At 54.1% G+C, this 21,492-nt stretch overlaps 1 pseudogene; it reads left to right on the forward strand.

Annotated features, from left to right (window-relative positions):
• The first annotated feature begins 3,310 nt into the window (after positions 1-3,310).
• Positions 3,311-21,492, forward strand: part of LOC139239322 (kinesin light chain 2-like) — a 56,574-nt pseudogene continuing 38,392 nt past the window's right edge.

Consider the following 21,492-nt stretch of genomic DNA (forward strand, 5'->3'; position numbering starts at 1 on the left):
GCTGTTCCTGTGTAACAGGCTCGAGGGGCTGAATGGCCTCCTCCTGTTCCTAATGTAACAGGCTCGAGGGGCTGAATGGCCTCCTCCTGTTCCTAATGTAACAGGCTCGAGGGGCTGAATGGCCTCCTCCTGTTCCTAATGTAACAGGCTCGAGGGGCTGAATGGCCATCTCCTGTTCCTAATGTAACAGGCTCGAGGGGCTGAATGGCCTCCTCCTGTTCCTGTGTAACAGGCTCGAGGGGCTGAATGGCCTCCTCCTGTTCCTAATGTAACAGGCTCGAGGGGCTGAATGGCCATCTCCTGTTCTTAATGTAACAGGCTCGAGGGGCTGAATGGCCTCCTCCTGTTCCTAATGTAACAGGCTCGAGGGGCTGAATGGCCTCCTCCTGTTCCTGTGTAACAGGCTCGAGGGGCTGAATGGCCTCCTCCTGTTCCTGTGTAACAGGCTCGAGGGGCTGAATGGCCTCCTCCTGTTCCTAATGTAACAGGCTCGAGGGGCTGAATGGCCTCCTCCTGTTCCTAATGTAACAGGCTCGAGGGGCTGAATGGCCTCCTCCTGTTCCTAATGTAACAGGCTCGAGGGGCTGAATGGCCTCCTCCTGTTCCTGTGTAACAGGCTCGAGGGGCTGAATGGCCTCCTCCTGTTCCTAATGTAACAGGCTCGAGGGGCTGAACAGCCTCCTCCTGTTCCTAATGTAACAGGCTCGAGGGGCTGAATGGCCTCCTCCTGTTCCTAATGTAACAGTCTCGAGGGGCTGAATGGCCTCCTCCTGTTCCTGTGTAACAGGCTCGAGGGGCTGAATGGCCTCCTCCTGTTCCTAATGTAACAGGCTCGAGGGGCTGAATGGCCATCTCCTGTTCCTAATGTAACAGGCTCGAGGGGCTGAATGGCCTCCTCCTGTTCCTAATGTAACAGGCTCGAGGGGCTGAATGGCCTCCTCCTGTTCCTAATGTAACAGGCTCGAGGGGCTGAATGGCCTCCTCCTGTTCCTGTGTAACAGGCTCGAGGGGCTGAATGGCCTCCTCCTGTTCCTAATGTAACAGGCTCGAGGGGCTGAATGGCCTCCTCCTGTTCCTGTGTAACAGACTCGAGGGGCTGAATGGCCTCCTCCTGTTCCTAATGTAACAGGCTCGAGGGGCTGAATGGCCTCCTCCTGTTCCTAATGTAACAGGCTCGAGGGGCTGAATGGCCTCCTCCTGTTCCTAATGTAACAGGCTCGAAGGGGCTGAATGGCCTCCTGTTCCTAATGTAACAGGCTCGAGGGGCTGAATGGCCTCCTCCTGTTCCTAATGTAACAGGCTCGAGGGGCTGAATGGCCTCCTCCTGTTCCTAATGTAACAGGCTCGAGGGGCTGAATGGCCTCCTCCTGTTCCTGTGAGACGCAGGTCTGTGTTTTGTGGGCCTGCGTTTTGTGGGCCTGCGTTTTGTGGGCCTGTGTTTTGCGGGGGGTGTTTTGGGGACGGGAGACTTACCGTGAACCTGTTTGAATCGGGCCCTGTAGGTGCAGCATGGCGAGCTCGGGCAGTGCTGTGATCAAGGTGGACCTCGTTGACCTGAATGACGCCCCGAGAGACAGAATCCACCTGATCCCCGCCGAGATCCAGTCCCACGGCGAGGCCAAGGTCGATCAATACTTCACTCCGGCCATCCGAGAGGGAGACAGTGGTAAGGGTCAGCCTGTCCCTCGAAACATTGCATTTATATAGCGCCTTTCACCACCACCGCACGTCCCACAGCGCCTCACAGCCAATGAAGTACTATCGGAGTGCGCTCACTGTTGTATTGTGGGAAACGCCAATTAGCGCACAGCAAGCTCCCACACACAGCGATGTGATAATGACCCAGATCATCTGTTTTAGTGATGTTGGTCGAGGGATAAATATTGGCCCCAGGACACCGGGGAGAACTCCCCCTGCTCTTCTTCCAATAGTGGCCCCGGGATCTTTTACATCCACCCGAGAGGGCAGACGGGGCCTCGGTTTAATGTCTCATCCGAAAGTCGGCACCTCCGACAGTGCGGCACTCCCTCAGTACTGCCCCTCCGACAGTGCGGCGCTCCCTCAGTACTACCCCTCCGACAGTGCGGCGCTCCCTCAGTACCGCCCCTCCGACAGTGCGGCGCTCCCTCAGTACCGCCCCTCCGACAGTGCGGCGCTCCCTCAGTACCGCCCCTCCGACAGTGCGGCGCTCCCTCAGTACCGCCCCTCCGACAGTGCGGCGCTCCCTCAGTACTGCCCCTCCGACAGTGCGGCGCTCCCTCAGTACTGCCCCTCCGACAGTGCGGCGCTCCCTCAGTACTGCCCCTCCGACAGTGCGGCGCTCCCTCAGTACTGCCCCTCCGACAGTGCGGCGCTCCCTCAGTACTGCCCCTCCGACAGTGCGGCGCTCCCTCAGTACTGCCCCTCCGACAGTGCGGCGCTCCCTCAGTACTGCCCCTCCGACAGTGCGGCACTCCTTCAGTACTGCCCCTCCGACAGTGCAGCGCTCCCTCAGTACCGCCCCTCCGACAGTGCGGGGCTCCCTCAGTACTGCCCCTCCGACAGTGCAGCGCTCCCTCAGTACCGCCCCTCCGACAGTGCTGCACTCCCTCAGTACCTCCGACAGTGCGGCACTCCCTCAGTACTGTCCCTCCGACACTCCCTCAGTACTGCCCCTCCGACAGCGCTGCACTGGGAGTGCCACCCTGGATTTCTGTGCTCGGGTCCCTGGAGTGGGACTCGAACCCACAAACCTTCTGACTCAGAGGCGAGCGTGCTGTCCCCACGAGCCACAGCTGACACATTACTATTTACCAGCCAGCCTTAAATCTTTGCACGAGGCTTAACCCGTGGGTTTGCCCTCCCGGACTGGGGCACAACACCATCCATCCACCCCCCCACCCCCCCCCCAACGCCTCGAACCCCCGCTGTGCTTTGTGATGTGAGAACAATTGAACGACGTCATCATTTGTGTCGCCTCCTTCCCCTTTAAGGCCCAATCCCTTTAAGAGTGGTCCCCGAGGTGTGAGTGAGCGAGTGAGCGAGAGACGAGGAGGAGGAGGAGGAGGTGGGTGATGTCAGTCACTCTGTGGACGGTGGGGCGACAGAGAGCACATCACCCGCCTTTTGTATCTCCCACACCCCGCCCTTCCCTTCCCTTCCCCTCCACTCCTTAGGGACAAGGGACAGAGCGAGAGAGAGATAGAGAGATGATGGAGAGAGCGTGAGAGATGCTGGAGAGGAGGAGGGCCGAGCGGATTGCAGCCTGAGTGGGGGGGTTTTCTGGGGCCGGTGGGACGTGTGTGTGTGTGTGTGTGTGTGTGGTGGGGAGGGAGTCAGGAGAGGATTTAATTCCAGAGATTTCTCAAATCCAACCCGGATACATCAACGCCAGGCTGCGTCAACCCAGACAGACCCTCTGCCCTGACTCTCGGAGGCACACACACCCAGCGTCGAAGGTAATTTCATCGGATTCCAGCCTGGCCGGCTGCCGGAGCTGCATTGTAACTGGACTGACCAGACCGACATTGTCTCTCTGTGTTTCTGAGTTCAATCCCCCCTCCCCGTACCCTCCCCAGTTTCTGCGGGATTTTGTGTGTGTGTGTGTTTGTCTGTCTGTTTTTAATCTTTTTTTTGTTTAAAAAAGGCACTTTTGCTCGCTGCTTTGTAATGATTTGAACAAAGCAGTAACTGGGGGGGGGGGTGTTTGGAACAGCTTCTGGTCCCAGCTCACTGGGACCACTTCTCATCGGTAACAGGGTTTAAAAAATATTAACCTGTTTCGAGCTGAAATACTTTAATATTTTTTTTTTAAAAAACAGGCTATCTCGTCTCGCGTGCGTTGACCAATTATAATCTTATCCCTTGTGCATTTAAAAAAAAACAAAGAATATGGTGCATGGTTATTGAAATTGTGCTTTGCAAATTAGCCAACAATTGGTTTAACCTAATTTAACTTAATTTAATTGCTGCTTTGTCTGGATTGATTTATTTTTTAAAATTGCAACAGCATTGATTCATCAGCCTCCTCTCACCCACTTTTTTTGCAAGGAGGATTTCTGTGCATTTTCTGACTGTTGGCTGTGGCAGGATCAGCTGTCGGAGTGCAGTAATTCTCTGTCTCTCCCACTGCACCTGCAGCTCCGCATTGCGTCTGGCTCGATTTGCGGACAATGCTGCCACTCAGTGGCGGCACGTGGCACTGGGGCTGGGAGCTCCGAGTGGGATAAGCACAGCCTTGCCTCCAGGCAGTGTTCTCTTGGTGCTCGTGCACTCGGGCAGGGAGCAGCTATTCCAAATGAGGGATTAGAGTGCACCTAAAATCCAGGCTGACACTCCAGTGCGGTGCTGAGGGAGCGCCGTACTGCGCTGTCGGAGGGGCAGTACTGAGGGAGTGCCGCACTGTCGGAGGGGCAGTACTGAGGGAGCTCCGTACTGCGCTGTCGGAGGGGCAGTACTGAGGGAGCGCCGTACTGCGCTGTCGGAGGGGCAGTACTGAGAGAGCGCCGCATTGTCGGAGGGGCAGTACTGAGGGAGGGCCGTACTGTCGGAGGGGCAGTACTGAGGGAGCGCCGCACTGTCGGAGGGGCAGTACTGAGGGAGTGCCGCACTGTCGGAGGGGCAGTACTGAGGGAGTGCCGCACTGTCGGAGGGGCAGTACTGAGGGAGCGCCGTACTGTCGGAGGGGCGGTACTGAGGGAGTGCCGCACTGTCGGAGGGGCAGCACTGAGGGAGTGCTGCACTGTCGGAGGGGCAGTACTGAGGGAGCCCCGCACTGTCAGAGGGGCAGTACTGAGGGAGTGCCGCACTGTCGGAGGGGCAGTACTGAGGGAGCGCCGCACTGTCGGAGGGGCGGTACTGAGGGAGTGCCGCACTGTTGGAGGGGCGGTACTGAGGGAGTGCCGCACTGTCGGAGGGGCGGTACTGAGGGAGCGCCGCACAGTCGGAGGGGCAGTACTGAGGGAGCCCCGCACTGTCGGAGGGGCGGTACTGAGGGAGCGCCGCACTGTCGGAGGGGCGGTACTGAGGGAGCCCCGCACTGTCGGAGGGGCAGTACTGAGGGAGTGCCGCACTGTCGGAGGGGCAGTACTGAGGGAGCGCCGCACTGCCGGAGGTGCCGTCTTTCGGATGAGATGTTAAACCGAGGCCCCGTCTGCCCTCTCGGGTGGATGTAAAAGATCCCGGGGCCACTATTGGAAGAAGAGCAGGGGGAGTTCTCCCCGGTGTCCTGGGGCCAATATTTATCCCTCGACCAACATCACTAAAACAGATGATCTGGGTCATTATCACATCGCTGTGTGTGGGAGCTTGCTGTGCGCTAATTGGCGTTTCCCACATTACAACAGTGAGCGCACTCCGATAGTACTTCATTGGCTGTGAGGCGCTGTGGGACGTCCGGTGGTGGGGAAAGGCGCTATATAAATGCAAGTCTTTTTCTTAGAGTGGTTCAGTTGGCAGCACTCTCACCTTTGCATCGGAAGGTTGTGGGTTCAAAAGCTGACATCAGTAGTGGGGAAAATGCTAGAATCTATTATTAAGGACGTGGTAACAGCGCACTTAGAAAATAATAATGAAGAAAGCTGCGGACTGCAGGAAGATATCGATAGCCTGGTCAGGTGGGCAGAACAGGGGCAAATGGAATTCAATCCGGAGAAGTGTGAGGTAATATATTTGGGGAGGGCCAACAAGGCAAGGGAATACACATTAAATGGTAGGATACTGAGAAGTGTAGAGGAACAAAGGTACCTTGGAGTGCAGGTCCACAGATCCCTGAAGGTAGCAGGCCAGGGAGATAAGGTGGTTAAGACGGCATACGGAATACTTGCCTTTATTAGTTGAGGCATAGAATACAAGAGCAGGGAGGTTATGCTTGAACTGTATAAAACACTAGTTAGGCCACAGCTGGAGTACTGCGTGCAGTTCTGGTCACCACATTACAGGAAGGATGTGATTGCACTGGAGAGGGTACAGAGGAGATTTACCAGGATGTTGCACTGGAGAGGGTACAGAGGAGATTTACCAGGATGTTGCACTGGAGAGGGTACAGAGGAGATTTACCAGGATGTTGCACTGGAGAGGGTACAGAGGAGATTTACCAGGATGTTGCACTGGAGAGGGTACAGAGGAGATTTACCAGGATGTTGCACTGGAGAGGGTACAGAGGAGATTTACCAGGATGTTGCACTGAAGAGGGTACAGAGGAGATTTACCAGGATGTTGCACTGAAGAGGGTACAGAGGAGATTTACCAGGATGTTGCACTAGAGAGGGTACAGAGGAGATTTACCAGGATGTTGCACTGGAGAGGGTACAGAGGAGATTTATCAGGATGTTGCACTGGAGAGGGTACAGAGGAGATTTACCAGGATGTTGCCGGGACTGGGGAATTTTAGCGATGAGGAAAGATTGGATAGGCTGGGGTTGTTTTCTTTGGAACAGAGGAGGCTGAGGGGAGAGCTGATTGAGGTGTATAAAATGATGAGGGGCCTGGATAGAGTGGATAGGACGGACCTGGTTCCCTTGGCAGAGGGGTCAACAACCAGGGGGCATGGATTTAAAGTAATTGGGGGGAGGTTTAGAGGGGATTTGAGGGAAATGCCTTCACCCAGAGGGTGGTGGGGGTCTGGGGCGGAACTCACTGCCTGAAAGGGTGGTAGAGGCAGAAACCCTCACCACATTTAAACAGTACTTGGATGTGCACCTGAAGTGCCGTAACCTACAGGGCTACAGACCCAGAGCGGGAAAGTGGGATTAGGCTGGGTAGCTCTTGGTCGGCCGGAGCGGACACGATGGGCCGAATGGCCTCCTTCCGTGCTGTAAATGTCTAAGATTCTATAAATCTGTTCGAGTTTTTTGAGGTTGAACTAGCAGAATAGATAAGGGGGAACCAGTGGATGTGGTGTATTTGGATTTTCAGAAGGCATTTGATAAGGTGCCACACAGGAGGTTATTGAACAAAATTAGGGATTGGGGGTAATATACCAGCATGGATTGAGGATTGGTTAACGGACAGAAAACAGAGAATAGGAGTAAACGAGTCATTTTCGGGTTGGCAGGCTGTAACTAGTGGCGGTGGGGGGGGCGGCCGCAGGGATCAGTGCCGGGGCCCCAGCTATTTACAATCTATATCAGCGATTTGGATGAGGGGACCGAGTGCAATATAACCAAGTTTGCTGATGATACAAAGCTCGGTGGGAATGTAAGTTGTGAGGAGGATGCAAAGAGGCTTCAGGGGGATATAGCCAGGCTGAGTGATTGGGCAAGAATGTGGCAGATGGAGTATAATATGGGGAAATGTGAAGTTATCCACTCTGGTAGGAAAAGTAGAAAAGTAGAGTATTGTTTAAACGGTGAGAGATCGGGGAATGTCGGTGTTCAGAGGGACCTGGGGGTCCTTGTACATCAATCACTGAAAGTTAACCTGCAGGTACAGGAGGCAATTCAGAAAGCAAATGGTACGTTGGCCTTTATTACAGGAGGGTTTGAGTATAAGAGTAAAGACGTCTTGCTGCAATTATACAGGGCCCTGGTGAGACCGCACAGTTCTGGTCTCCTTACCCAAGGAAGGATATACTTGCCATAGAGGGAGTGCAGCGAAGGTTCACCAGACTGATTCCTGGGATGGGGGGATTGTCCTGTGAGGAGAGATTGAGCAGACTGGGCCGATATTCTCTGGAGTTTAGAAGAATGAGAGGGGATCCTATTGAAACACACACAATACTTACAGGGCTTGACAGGGTAGATGCAGGGAGGGTGTTTCCCCCCGGGGCTGGGGAGTCTAGAACCAGGGCTCACAGTCTCAGGATAAGGGCTCGGCCATTTAGGACGGAGATGAGGAGGGATTTCTTCACTCAGAGGGGGGTGAATCTTTGGAATTCTCTGCCCCAGAGGGCCGTGGGAGGCTCAGTCTTCGAGGCCGAGATCGGGAGATTTTTGGATATTACGGGAATCGAGGGATCGGGCGGGGAAAGTGGGGTTGAGGTCGAAGGTCGGCCGCGATCTGATTGGATGGCGGAGCAGGCTCGAGGGGCCGAATGGCCGGTCTCCTGCTCCCGATCCTCGTGTCCTGTTGATGGGGATGTTTTAATCTTCTGCCCACGGAGAAGGTGGCAGCATTGACCGTGACGGGGTCTGAGGCGATCGCTCGATGGGTGTGTGAGGGTGGGCTGAGCCTGCAGGTTGGACTGTGGGGTCCTCGGTAAGGAATCCATTCCGTGCGTCGCAATTCAGCCCTCGATCAGGTCACCCCTCGGCCTCCTCTGTTCTCGAAGAAAGAGCCCGGCCCTGTTCACCCTTTCCTGATCATTCGGACCTCTCCGAAGGGGTTCAGTAGGGTCATCCTCACAGTGCTGTGTGTGGGAGCTTGCTGTGCGCAAATTGTCTGCCGCGTTTCCCACATTACAACAGTTACCGCACTCCAATAAAAGTACTTGGCTGTAAAGCGCTTTGAGACGTTCGGTGATCGTGTAAGGAGCTATAGAAATGTAAGTCTCTCTGTCTTTCTCTCTCTCCCTCGCGCCCCGCGCCCCTCTCTCTCTCGCCCCCCCCTCTCTCTCTCTCTCGCTCCTTTCCCCCTCCCCTCTCAAGCGTGGTGGGCAGCCTTTGACACTGGGCCCTGCACACCTAGGCAGGTGACCCCCAGGTCTCCCACCGCAGTGCCCTCTGGTGGACAGCCTCTGCCACAGGGGCAGGAAACCCCGGTCTCCACCAGTTGCACCCTCTAGTGGTGGCAGCATAGTATATACACAGTGTGAGCCTTATTGATAGTACATCAGGTAACAAGTCTCCATCTTATGCAACTATACAGTGACTACACAGAGAGTGTATCTATAGTCTGCATATATAACATCACTCTCCCCCAAGTCCTTTGTGCGATTACCTTTGCACTATGTGCTCCGGCTTGGCTCTCCCCAGACTTAAGCGCCAATAGCCCTTGCACCTTGGCTGTGCTTTGTCTTGGCTCTCTCCCTGTTAACCCCCAAGTCCTTTTGCCACAACGTTGGGTAGTGGTTACCAGTTTGAATGGTTCGATGATGCAGTGGGGTTCCAGTGGGTTCTGGGTGTGATCCATGTGTGTGTCCATGGCTACATACATCCATCTCCCCCCCCTCCCACCCCGCCCCCCCCCACAACGAGATCATGCAGCTGACCCGTTACATTAACATAGGATCAGACACAATGCAATTACACAGAAAGGAAGTCACAGTTTGTATCGTGACACCTGGGTTCAGTGACTTACATTCATTACGTTTTGCGGTCGTGCGCCAGGATTGAGTAGATTGCGTTCGTGGTTCACAGTCATGGTCAGTACTGAGGTATGTACAGGTATGCGAGGACGCAGGTTCCAGAGTAACCGGACGGGGTCCTAGTCGTCTGATAGCGGCACTGTGCCCCCTGCGAGCGGGGGGGGGCTTGGTTCACTCACCGAGCCAGGACTCAGGGTCTTTGCCGTTGCCTAGTGGTGGGCAGAGCCACAGATGTGTGTGACCTCCCTGTCCTCCTTTGAGGGTTGCAGCATCTTCTGCCTGCTCTCTAACGGTGTTGGGAACCTGGCTGTTCCAGGTCCCGTTTGGGGGACTCGCTGGTTCTGACCTTTCTCTCCCGGACATGGCCGAGGTAGTACCTGGGTCTGGGGGCTGCTCCGTCTCCACCCGGGTGGTGGGCAACGGCGGCTGACTGCGCGTATTGGCGCCGTTTTCGTTTCCAGGTCCGTGGCGAATAGTGCCATCGGGATAGACCTGGGGCAGGGTATCAGGATCAGTGTCTTCATCCTCCTGAGGTCACTGGCCTATAACTTGTGGGATAGACCTGGGGCAGGGTATCAGGATCAGTGTCTTCACCCTCCTGAGGTCACTGACCTATAACTTGTGGGATAGACCTGGGGCAGGGTATCAGGATCAGTGCCTTCACCCTCCTGAGGTCACTGACCTATAACTTGTGGGATAGACCTGGGGCAGGGTATCAGGATCAGTGTCTTCACCCTCCTGAGGTCACTGACCTATAACTTGTGGGATAGACCTGGGGCAGGGTATCAGGATCAGTGCCTTCACCCTCCTGAGGTCACTGGCCTATAACTTGTGGGATAGACCTGGGGCAGGGTATCAGGATCAGTGCCTTTACCCTCCTGAGGTCACTGGCCTATAACTTGTGGGGACACCTGGTGCAGGGTATTAGGATCAGTGCCTTCATCCTCCTGAGGTCACTGACCTATAACTTGTGGGATAGACCTGGGGCAGGGTATCAGGATCAGTGTCTTCACCCTCCTGAGGTCACTGACCTATAACTTGTGGGGACACCTGGGGCAGGGTATCAGGATCAGTGCCTTCACCCTCCTGAGGTCACTGACCTATAACTTGTGGGATAGACCTGGGGCAGGGTATCAGGATCAGTGCCTTCACCCTCCTGAGGTCACTGACCTATAACTTGTGGGATAGACCTGGGGCAGGGTATCAGGATCAGTGCCTTCACCCTCCTGAGGTCACTGGCCTATAACTTGTGGGGACACCTGTGGCAGGGTATCAGGATCAGTGTCTTCACCCTCCTGAGGTCACTGGCCTATAACTTGTGGGATAGACCTGGGGCAGGGTATCAGGATCAGTGCCTTCATCCTCCTGAGGTCACTGGCCTATAACTTGTGGGATAGACCTGGGGCAGGGTATCAGGATCGGTGCCTTCACCCTCCTGAGGTCACTGACCTATAACTTGTGGGATAGACCTGGGGCAGGGTATCAGGATCAGTGCCTTCACCCTCCTGAGGTCACTGACCTATAACTTGTGGGATAGACCTGGGGCAGGGTATCAGGATCAGTGCCTTCACCCTCCTGAGGTCACTGACCTATAACTTGTGGGATAGACCTGGGGCAGGGTATCAGGATCAGTGCCTTCACCCTCCTGAGGTCACTGACCTATAACTTGTGGGATAGACCTGGGGCAGGGTATCAGGATCAGAGCCTTCACCCTCCTGAGGTCACTGACCTATAACTTGTGGGATAGACCTGGGGCAGGGTATCAGGATCAGTGCCTTCACCCTCCTGAGGTCACTGACCTATAACTTGTGGGGACACCTGGGGCAGGGTATCAGGATCAGTGCCTTCACCCTCCTGAGGTCACTGACATATAACTTGTGGGATAGACCTGGGGCAGGGTATCAGGATCAGTGCCTTCACCCTCCTGAGGTCACTGACCTATAACTTGTGGGGACACCTGTGGCAGGGTATCAGGATCAGAGCCTTCACCCTCCTGAGGTCACTGACCTATAACTTGTGGGATAGACCTGGGGCAGGGTATCAGGATCAGTGCCTTCACCCTCCTGAGGTCGCTGGCCTGTAACTTGTGGGGACACCTGGGGCAGGGTATCAGGATCAGTGCCTTCACCCTCCTGAGGTCACTGACCTATAACTTGTGGGATAGACCTGGGGCAGGGTATCAGGATCAGTGCCTTCACCCTCCTGAGGTCACTGGCCTATAACTTGTGGGATAGACCTGGGGCAGGGTATCAGGATCAGTGCCTTCACCCTCCTGAGGTCACTGGCCTATAACTTGTGGGGACACCTGTGGCAGGGTATCAGGATCAGTGCCTTCACCCTCCTGAGGTCACTGGCCTGTAACTTGTGGGATAGACCTGGGGCAGGGTATCAGGATCAGTGCCTTTACCCTCCTGAGGTCACTGGCCTATAACTTGTGGGGACACCTGGGGCAGGGTATCAGGGTCAGTGTCTTCACCCTCCTGAGGTCACTGACCTATAACTTGTGGGGACACCTGGGGCAGGGTATCAGGATCAGTGTCTTCACCCTCCTGAGGTCACTGGCCTATAACTTGTGGGATAGACCTGGGGCAGGGTATCAGGATCAGTGCCTTCACCCTCCTGAGGTCACTGACCTATAACTTGTGGGATAGACCTGGGGCAGGGTATCAGGATCAGTGCCTTCACCCTCCTGAGGTCACTGACCTATAACTTGTGGGATAGACCTGGGGCAGGGTATCAGGATCAGTGTCTTCACCCTCCTGAGGTCACTGACCTATAACTTGTGGGGACACCTGGGGCAGGGTATCAGGATCAGTGTCTTCACCCTCCTGAGGTCACTGACCTATAACTTGTGGGGACACCTGGGGCAGGGTATCAGGATCAGTGCCTTCACCCTCCTGAGGTCACTGACCTATAACTTGTGGGATAGACCTGGGGCAGGTTATCAGGATCAGTGTCTTTACCTTCCTGAGGTCACTGACCTATAACTTGTGGGATAGACCTGGGGCAGGGTATCAGGATCAGTGCCTTTACCCTCCTGAGGTCACTGGCCTATAACTTGTGGGATAGACCTGGGGCAGGGTATCAGGATCAGTGCCTTCACCCTCCTGAGGTCGCTGACCTATAACTTGTGGGATAGACCTGGGGCAGGGTATCAGGATCAGTGCCTTCACCCTCCTGAGGTCACTGACCTATAACTTGTGGGATAGACCTGGGGCAGGGTATCAGGATCAGAGCCTTCACCCTCCTGAGGTCACTGACCTATAACTTGTGGGATAGACCTGGGGCAGGGTATCAGGATCAGTGCCTTCACCCTCCTGAGGTCACTGACCTATAACTTGTGGGATAGACCTGGGGCAGGGTATCAGGATCAGTGCCTTCACCCTCCTGAGGTCGCTGACCTATAACTTGTGGGGACACCTGGGGCAGGGTATCAGGATCAGTGTCTTCACCCTCCTGAGGTCACTGACCTATAACTTGTGGGATAGACCTGGGGCAGGGTATCAGGATCAGTGCCTTCACCCTCCTGAGGTCACTGACCTATAACTTGTGGGATAGACCTGGGGCAGGGTATCAGGATCAGTGCCTTTACCTTCCTGAATTCGCTCACTTGCTACTATTGGAGTTCTCTATTCCCGACATCTCACAACAACATTTTGTTCACAATCTTAATCGGTTCGTTACACTGATTGCCATGCATACAATGTCTCTTTAAGTTCAGTTGGTTGCAGGTCTCCTTTAAGAGAACCCTGCTGGCTTTACCCCAATCAGACCCTTTGTTAGACCCCACGTGTTGGTCCTTCAGTGTTGCATCTCGTGGTCTGGCCGCAGACATCTGTTTTTCCAGCCTCGCTGCCCCTCGCTGCAGCAGGGACACATCTTGCCTCTGTCCTCGAGGTCGACTGCCTTGATCCTTCTCTCCCGCGATTCTGCCACAAAAGCTGGAAGAGTGCCTGTGAATTCGATCTTCCTCCCCAGGAGTCCTGCCACTGGAGCTGGGAAGGTACTTCTCGGTTGTTCCGGTCGGATCATTGCCACGCAGTCGATGAACGGTCTGTGCCTCAGGTGCTGCGCTGGTCTGTTCTCTGGTGCCTGGCCCAAGCGAAGGTGAGGTTTTGCTCTGCCTCTGAGCATGGGGAACATCGATTGCTGGAGCGAAGAGGTCTTCCCATTTCCACTGGATCTTCCCCATCCACCTTCTTCCGAGTAGCGTTGGACCATCACCTGCAACAATCCACAGAGGTAACTTGTGCACCGCGCCATTATGGATTACACTGACATCCGCACTACCCAGGACTGGGATCAGCTCCTTGGTGTAGGTGCGTAACTTTTCCTGTACTGGAACCAGCTCGGGTCGTTTTCCGTTCCATAGCCTCTCAAAGGCTTCCTGGCTCATCACTGACTGGCTCGCTCCCATGTCCACTTCCACGAAGACTGGAACGCCATTTATCTCGACTCCCATCTTCACTGGAGGACAATCGGTGGTGCAGGTATACACTCCATACACTTCTTCCTGGAGCTGAGCTGCCTCTCTGGCCAAATCATCATACTCCCCGCTGGATTTGCTGTGTCCTTACACACTACTATAAATCCACACGAGGCACATTCTGCAGACAAGGTCACTCCATGACCTGAACCTTTATTCACAGGACCAAGAAGCGATGACCCTGTGTGGGACCTCCCTTTATATACCTGGGTGACCAGGTGAGGAGTGTCTCCCACAAGTTCGCCCCCTGTGGTCAAGGTGTGCATTGCTTAAGTGTATACAGTGTACAGTGTTGTTACATACATGACATCACCTCCCCCCCCCCCCCCAACATCTTGTGGGATCAAAGATGAAGTCTTTCAGGTGGTCTACGCTCCCTCGTGGAGCGCCGCAGTTGGGGCTCTGGTTGTTGGACACTGAGGTGAGTGTCTGTCCCCTGTGGTGATTCCGGCTTGTCCGGGCTGGCCGCAGGGACTGTGCATGCTGCTGAATGTTCTTGTTGCTCGTTCACTGGCGGTGGTGTGAGCACCATCTCATGGTCTTCCTCAGGTTCCTCTGTGTCCATGCTGAACATTTTTTTTACTTGGTCCAGATGCTTGTGGTATATCTGCCCATTGTTGAGTCTGACCACTATGACCCTATCCCCCTCTTTGCCAATTACAGTACCCTCGAGCCACTTGGGCCCCACAGCGTGATTGAGAACAAATACAATACAGGGTCATCGATTTCTATCCATCTCCCCTTTGAGTTACGGTCATGGCACTCATTTTGGGATTGGCGCTCGCCCTCAACAATATCTGACAGGCCAGGGTGAATGAGGGACAGCCGAGTTTTAAGTGTACGTTTCATGAGCAGTCCCACGGGCGGGACTCCCGTGAGCGAGTGCGGTCGAGATCTATAGGCCAGCAGGAGGTGCGATAGGCGGTATTGAAGGGAGGGTCCTTGAATCCTGAGCATGCCTTGTTTAATGATTTGGACCGCACGTTCCGCCTGGCCATTGGAGGCCGGCTTCAACGGTGCTGTCCTGACGTGTTTGATGACATTACCCGACATGAATTCCCGGCATTTGTAGCTCATGAAACATGGGCCATTATCACCAACAAGGATGTCCGGCAGGCCGTGGGTTGCAAAGACCGCACGCAGACTCTCCACGGTGGTGGATGTCATGCACGAATTCAATATGATGCACTCGATCCATTTCGAGTACGCATCAACCACAATGAGGAACATTTTTCCCATGAATGGGCCTGCGTAGTCTACGTGAATACGTGACCATGGCCTGGTGGGCCAGGGCCACGGGCTGAGCGGGGCCTCCCTGGGGACATTACCCAGCTGGGCACACATCGTGCTCCTGCGAACACAGTGTTCCAGGTCTGAGTCAATCCCCGGCCACCATACATGTGACCGGGCAATGGCCTTCATCAGCACGATGCTCGCTGTGGAGTTCCCTGATGAATGCTTCCCTGCCCCTCTGGATAGTCGGCTTGGATGGAGAGCTCATCCATCCGTCTGTGGAAGGGTCTGACCTCCTCAGGGCATGCTCCGTGTGCGGGCGCCCAATCCCCAGTCAGGACACATTTCTTAATCAGGGATAGGAGGGGATCTCTGTTGGTCCAGATTTTGATCTGGCGGGCTGTGATGGGGGAGCCTGCGCTGTCAAAGGCATCGACAGCCATGACCATCTCAGCACTTTGCTCCGCTGCCCCCTCAGTGGTGGCCAGTGGAAGCCTGCTGAGCACATCGGCGCAATTTTCAGTGCCGGGTCGGTGCCGTATGGTGTAGTCATAAGCAGCCAGCGTGAGAGCCCATCGCTGTATGCGAGCTGACGCATTGGCATTGACCGCCTTACTGTCTGACAACAGGGATGTTAACGGCTTGTGGTCCGTTTCTAACTCGAACCTTCTGCCAAAAAAGTACTGGTGCATCTTTTTCACCGTAGACACATGCGAGTGCTTCCTTCTCAACCATCCCATATCCCCGTTCTGCTTGGGAGAGCGACCTGGAGGCATAAGCCACAGGTTGGAGTTGGCCCTCATCATTACTCTGCTGCAACACGCACCCAACCCCATAGGACGATGCATCACACGTCAGAACCAATTTCTTACAGGGGTCGTACAGGGTCAACAGCTTGTTAGAACAAAGCAGGTTCCGTGCCCGATTGAAAGCCCGTTCCTGACAGACCCCCCAAAACCAATCGCAACCCTTCCGCAGGAGCACGTGTAGCGGCTCCAACAATGTGCTTAAGTTCGGCAGAAAGTTCCCGAAATAGTTCAAGAGTCCCAGAAATGAACGTAACTCCGATGTGTTGCCGGGCCTGGGCGCTCGTCGAATCGCCTCCGTTTTGGATTCGGTGGGCCGGATCCCGTCTGCGGCAACCCTCCTGCCCAGAAACTCGACCTCGGGGGCCAAAAACACACACTTGGACTTCTTGAGTCGCAGGCCTACCCGGTCCAGTCGGCTTAGCACCTCCTCCAGGTTGTGGAGGTGTTCCTCGGTGTCACGGCCGGTGATGAGGATGTCATCCTGGACTACGATTGTTCCGGGGATGGATTTGAACAGGCTTTCCATGTTACGTTGAAAAATCGCGGCCGCTGATCGAATGCCAAACGGACACCTGTTGTAGACAAACAGCCCCTTGTGCGTGGTGATGGTGGTCAGTAGTTTAGATTCTTTGGCCAGTTCCTGGGTCATGTAGGCCGAAGTGAGGTCCAACTTGGTGAACATCTTGCCGCCTGCCATCGTGGCGAAAAGATCCTCCGCTCTCGGGAGCGGGTATTGGTCTTGTAGGGACACCCGGTTGATAGTGGCCTTGTAGTCGCCACAGATCCTGACCGAGCCGTCCGCTTTTAGGACAGGGACGATGGGGCTCGCCCAGTCGCTGAATTCAACGGGCGAAATTATGCCCTCTCTTAGCAACCGGTCCAACTCGCTCTCAATCTTCTCCCGCATCACATACGGCACAGCTCTGGCTTTGTGGTGCACTGGTCTGGCGTCCGGGGTGATGCGTATCGCTACTTTGGTGCCTTTGACACCAGGTTGAAATAGTGACTCAAATTTCTGTCGGACCTGTGAGCATGAACTTCGCTCCGAGATGAAATGGCGTGCACATCCCCCCCCCCCCCATTTCCAGTTCATCTCGGCTAGCCAGCTCCTCCCCAAAAGCGCGGGACCATTTCCCGGGACAATCCCGAGTGGCAGCCGGTTCTCTGATCCATTATGTGTGACCAGTACCAACATTGCACTGCCTCACACTGGGATGATCTCTTTGGTGTACGTCCGTAATTGCGTGTCAATGCGTTCTAGCTTGGGTCTGCTAGCTCTGAGTGGCCACAGTTTCTCGAATTGTTGGACACTCAGAAGTGACTGGCTGGCCCCTGTGTCCAGCTCCATGCGTACCGGGATGCTGTTTACCAGTACTCTCATCATCATAGGTGGCATCTTTGTGTATGAGCTGTGGATGTTTGCCCACCTGGACCCGCTGAACTTCAGCGTCCATTGCTGTGTCCCAGGCATACCCCTGCCTTGCAGACCCCTCTTGTGGGTTCATCCGCTTCGTAAACCAGCCTCGCTGCGGGCTTCCTGCACATCCTGGCTAAATGTCCACTCAAGTTCCAATTTCTACAGATAAATTGTTGAAACCCACAGGTTGTTGCAGCATGTCTGCCCCCCGCACCTCCAGCATGAGCTGAGATTGTTGTGAACAAAAGAGCTGTTACCAGGCATTCCTCTCTGATTGTCTCTTTGATTACTCCTGAGCACTCTGTTAGTGGGTGTCAATGGCCCCATCCCGGGACGTACTGTCCCTTGTGATGGTGTGATTGTCCGTCCGACTTGCCATTGTCTCTGTTGCGGACCCACCCTAGAGTCTGTTGCTGCCTGGTTAGTGTCGAATTGCCCTTGCCTGCCTGCGGGGTTCTGAGTCGCGTTTACCATGTTAACTCCCTGCTCCATCGCCACGTTGGGTGCAGAGTTGCGCGCGTATATGATCTTGGTTTCCTCCTCCCCCGCCATGGTGGTCTGAACCATCAACGCCGCCACTTCCAAGGTCAAGTCCTTGGTCTCAATTAGCTTCCTGAAAATCCCGGCATGACCAATGCCCTCAATGAAGAAATCCCGTAACATCTCCCCCCTGCAGGCGTCTGTGAACTTACAGAGGCTGGCCAAGCGCCGGAGGTCCGCAACGAAGTCCGGTATGCTCTGCCCTTCCCGACGTCGGTGCGTATAGAATCGGTGTCGGGCCATGTGTATACTGCTCGCCGGTTTGAGGTGCTCACCGATCAGTTTGCTGAGCTCCTCGGAGGTTTTGTCCGCCGGCTTCTCGGGTGCGAGCAGGTCTTTCATCAGCGCGTCCGTCTTTGGTCCACAGCTGGTCAGTAGATGCGCCTTCCGCTTGTCAGCCGCTGCCGCTCCCAGCCAGTCCTCTGCTGGAGCCTCTCAAACAAAATCGTCCCAGTCCTCACCAACACAGTACCGTTCCTCTGTGCTCCCGGTGGCCATTCTCGTGAGTCGTTGATTCCCGTTTCTCGTCGCCAAATGTTGTGTCCTTACACACTACTGTAAATTCACACGCGGCACATTCTGCAGACAAAGTCACTCTGTGACCTGAACCTTTATTCCCAGGACCAAGAAGTGATGACCCTGCGTGGGACCTCCCTTTATATACCTGGATGACCAGGCGAGGAGTGTCTCCCACAAGTTCGCCCCCTGTGGTCAAGGTGTGCATTACTTAGGTGTACACAGTGTGCAGTGTTGTTACATGAAGGTTACATACATGACAGGATTCAAAGTCATCTACTGACTCCTCCGCTGGGCGGTGAGTCGTATTTCTTTTACACATACGCTGGAGGTGGCCCTTGGTGTTACAGGCTTTGCACACGTACTCAGCAAACCGACACTGGTGAGCCCTATGGTTTCCTCCGCAACACCAGCCTGGTGCTACTCGATTAGCACCCCTCGGAGGACCCTGAGTTCTGGAACCCTGAGGTCTGTGCTCTCTGCCCTGGGCAGAGCCACGTTCTACAGCCTTGCCTGTGAAAGGCACCATTCTATGTACAGTACTTGCCGGGTTTGAGTCCACAGGATGAATAATTTGCAGGTCAAAATCATGAACGCCTGACTGAAGCTGATGGCCTTCTGCAGGTTGACTGTGGTGTCGGCAGATAATAGCTCGTGACGGAGGCCCTCGTCGCCAATTCCCATCACGAAGATGTCCCACAATGCTTCGCTGAGGTGCGTGCTGAAATCACACAGTGCCGCAAGTCTCCTGAGGTCGGCAGCATATTTTGCAATCTCCTGGCCCTCAGGTCGGCGGTGAGTGTAGACTCTGTGCCTGGCCGTGAGGATGCTCTCCTTTGGTTTTAGTTGGTCGCGAATTAGCTCAGTCAGCTCATCGTATGTCTTATCCTTGGCCTTCGTGGGTGCCAGCAAGTCCCTGACGAGGTGATAGACCTCGGGCCCACAACTGGTCAGCAGTATGGCCTTCCGCTTCTCCACCAACGCGTCCGTCTCCCCTGCCAGGTCGTATGCCACGAAATATTGTTCGAGCATTTCCGTGAAGGCGTCCCAATCATCCCAAAAACTGCAAAGTCTTTTAATGTGCCAAAGGCAGCCATAATCGCGTGAAAGTCCGTATTCTCGTCGCCAGTTATTATGTCTATGATGTACTTATGAATGACCCCACGAGGCAATGTGTTGTACTCAAACTGTAGTGACCTTGGTCCTTTATTTGTAACTCCCGAGTGAGGCACACGCATGGTGGGCAGCCTTTTATACTGGGCCCTGCACACCTAGGCAGGTGACCCCCAGGTCTCCCACCGCAGTGCCCTCTGGTGGACAGCCTCTGCCACAGGGGCAGGAAACCCCGGTCTCCACCAGTTGCACCCTCTAGTGGTGTCAGCCTAGTATATACACAGTGTAAACCTTATTGATCGCACATCAGGTAACAAGTCTCCATCTTATGCAACTATACAGTGACTACACAGAGAGTATATTGGTTCGGCATTCACTAAGGCGGACACAAACAACCTTCCGGATATAAAAGGGGTCAGAGGGTCAAGTAAGGAGGAGGAACTGAGGGAAATCTTTATTAGTCGGGAAATTATGTTGGGGAAATTGATGGGATTGAAGGCCGATAAATCCCCAGGGCCTGATGGACTGCATCCCAGAGTACTTAAGGAGGTGGCCTTGGAAATAGCGGATGCATTGACAGTCATTTTCCAACATTTCATTGACTCTGGATCAGTTCCTATCGAGTGGAGGGTAGCCAATGTAACCCCACTTTTTAAAAAAGGAGGGAGAGAGAAAACAGGGAATTATAGACCGGTCAGCCTGACCTCAGTAGTGGGTAAAATGATGGAATCAATTATTAAGGATGTCATAGCAGTGCATCTGGAAAATGGTGACATGATAGGTCCAAGTCAGCATGGATTTGTGAAAGGGAAATCATGCTTGACAAACCTTCTGGAATTTTTTGAGGATGTTTCCAGTAAAGTGGACAAGGGAGAACCAGTTGATGTGGTATATTTGGACTTTCAGAAGGCTTTCGACAAGATCCCACACAGGAGATTAATGTGCAAAGTTAAAGCACATGGGATTGGGGGTAGTGTGCTGACGCGGATTGAGAACTGGTTGTCAGACAGGAAGCAAAGAGTAGGAGTAAATGGGTACTTTTTAGAATGGCAGGCAGTGACTAGTGGGGTACCGCAAGGTTCAGTGCTGGGGCCCCAGCTGTTTACACTGCACATTAATGATTTAGATGAGGGGATTAAATGTAGTATCTCCAAATTTGCGGATGACACTAAGTTGGGTGGCAGTGTGAGCTGCGAGGAGGATGCTATTAGGCTGCAGAGTGACTTGGATAGGTTAGGTGAGTGGGCAAATGAATGGCAGATGAAGTATAATGTGGATAAATGTGAGGTTATCCACTTTGGTGGTAAAAACAGATAGACAGACTATTATCTGAATTGTGACAGATTAGGAAAAGGGGAGGTGCAACGAGACCTGGGTGTCATGGTACATCAGTCATTGAAGGTTGGCATGCAGGTACAGCAGGCGGTTAAGAAAGCAAATGGCATGTTGGCCTTCATAGCGAGGGGATTTGAGTACAGGGGCAGGGAGGTGTTGCTACAGTTGTACAGGGCCTTGGTGAGGCCACACCTGGAGTATTGTGTACAGTTTTGGTCTCCTAACTTGAGGAAGGACATTCTTGCTATTGAGGGAGTGCAGTGAAGATTCACCAGACTGATTCCCGGGATGGTGGGACTGACCTATCAAGAAAGACTGGATCAACTGGGCTTGTATTCACTGGAGTTCAGAAGAATGAGAGGGGACCTCATAGAAACGTTTAAAATTCTGACGGGTTTAGACAGGTTAGATGCAGGAAGAATGTTCCCAATGTTGGGGAAGTCCAGAACCAGGGGTCACAGTCTAAGGATAAGGGGTAAGCCATTTAGGACCGAGATGAGGAGAAACTTCTTCACCCAGAGAGTGGTGAACCTGTGGAATTCTCTACCACAGAAAGTAGTTGAGGCCAATTCACTAAATATATTCAAAAAGGAGTTAGATGTAGTCCTTACTACTAGGGGGATCAAGGGGTATGGCGAGAAAGCAGGAATGGGGTACTGAAGTTGCATGTTCAGCCATGAACTCAGGCTCAGGCTAGAAGGGCTGAATGGCCTACTCCTGCACCTATTTTCTATGTTTCTATATCTATAGTTTGCATATATAACTCTTTCCCTCTCTCTCTCTCTGTCCCTGTCTCTCCCTCTCCCTCCCCCCACTCTCT

This window comes from Pristiophorus japonicus, chromosome 27 (genome assembly GCF_044704955.1).
Source record: "Pristiophorus japonicus isolate sPriJap1 chromosome 27, sPriJap1.hap1, whole genome shotgun sequence".
NCBI lineage: Eukaryota > Metazoa > Chordata > Chondrichthyes > Pristiophoridae > Pristiophorus > Pristiophorus japonicus.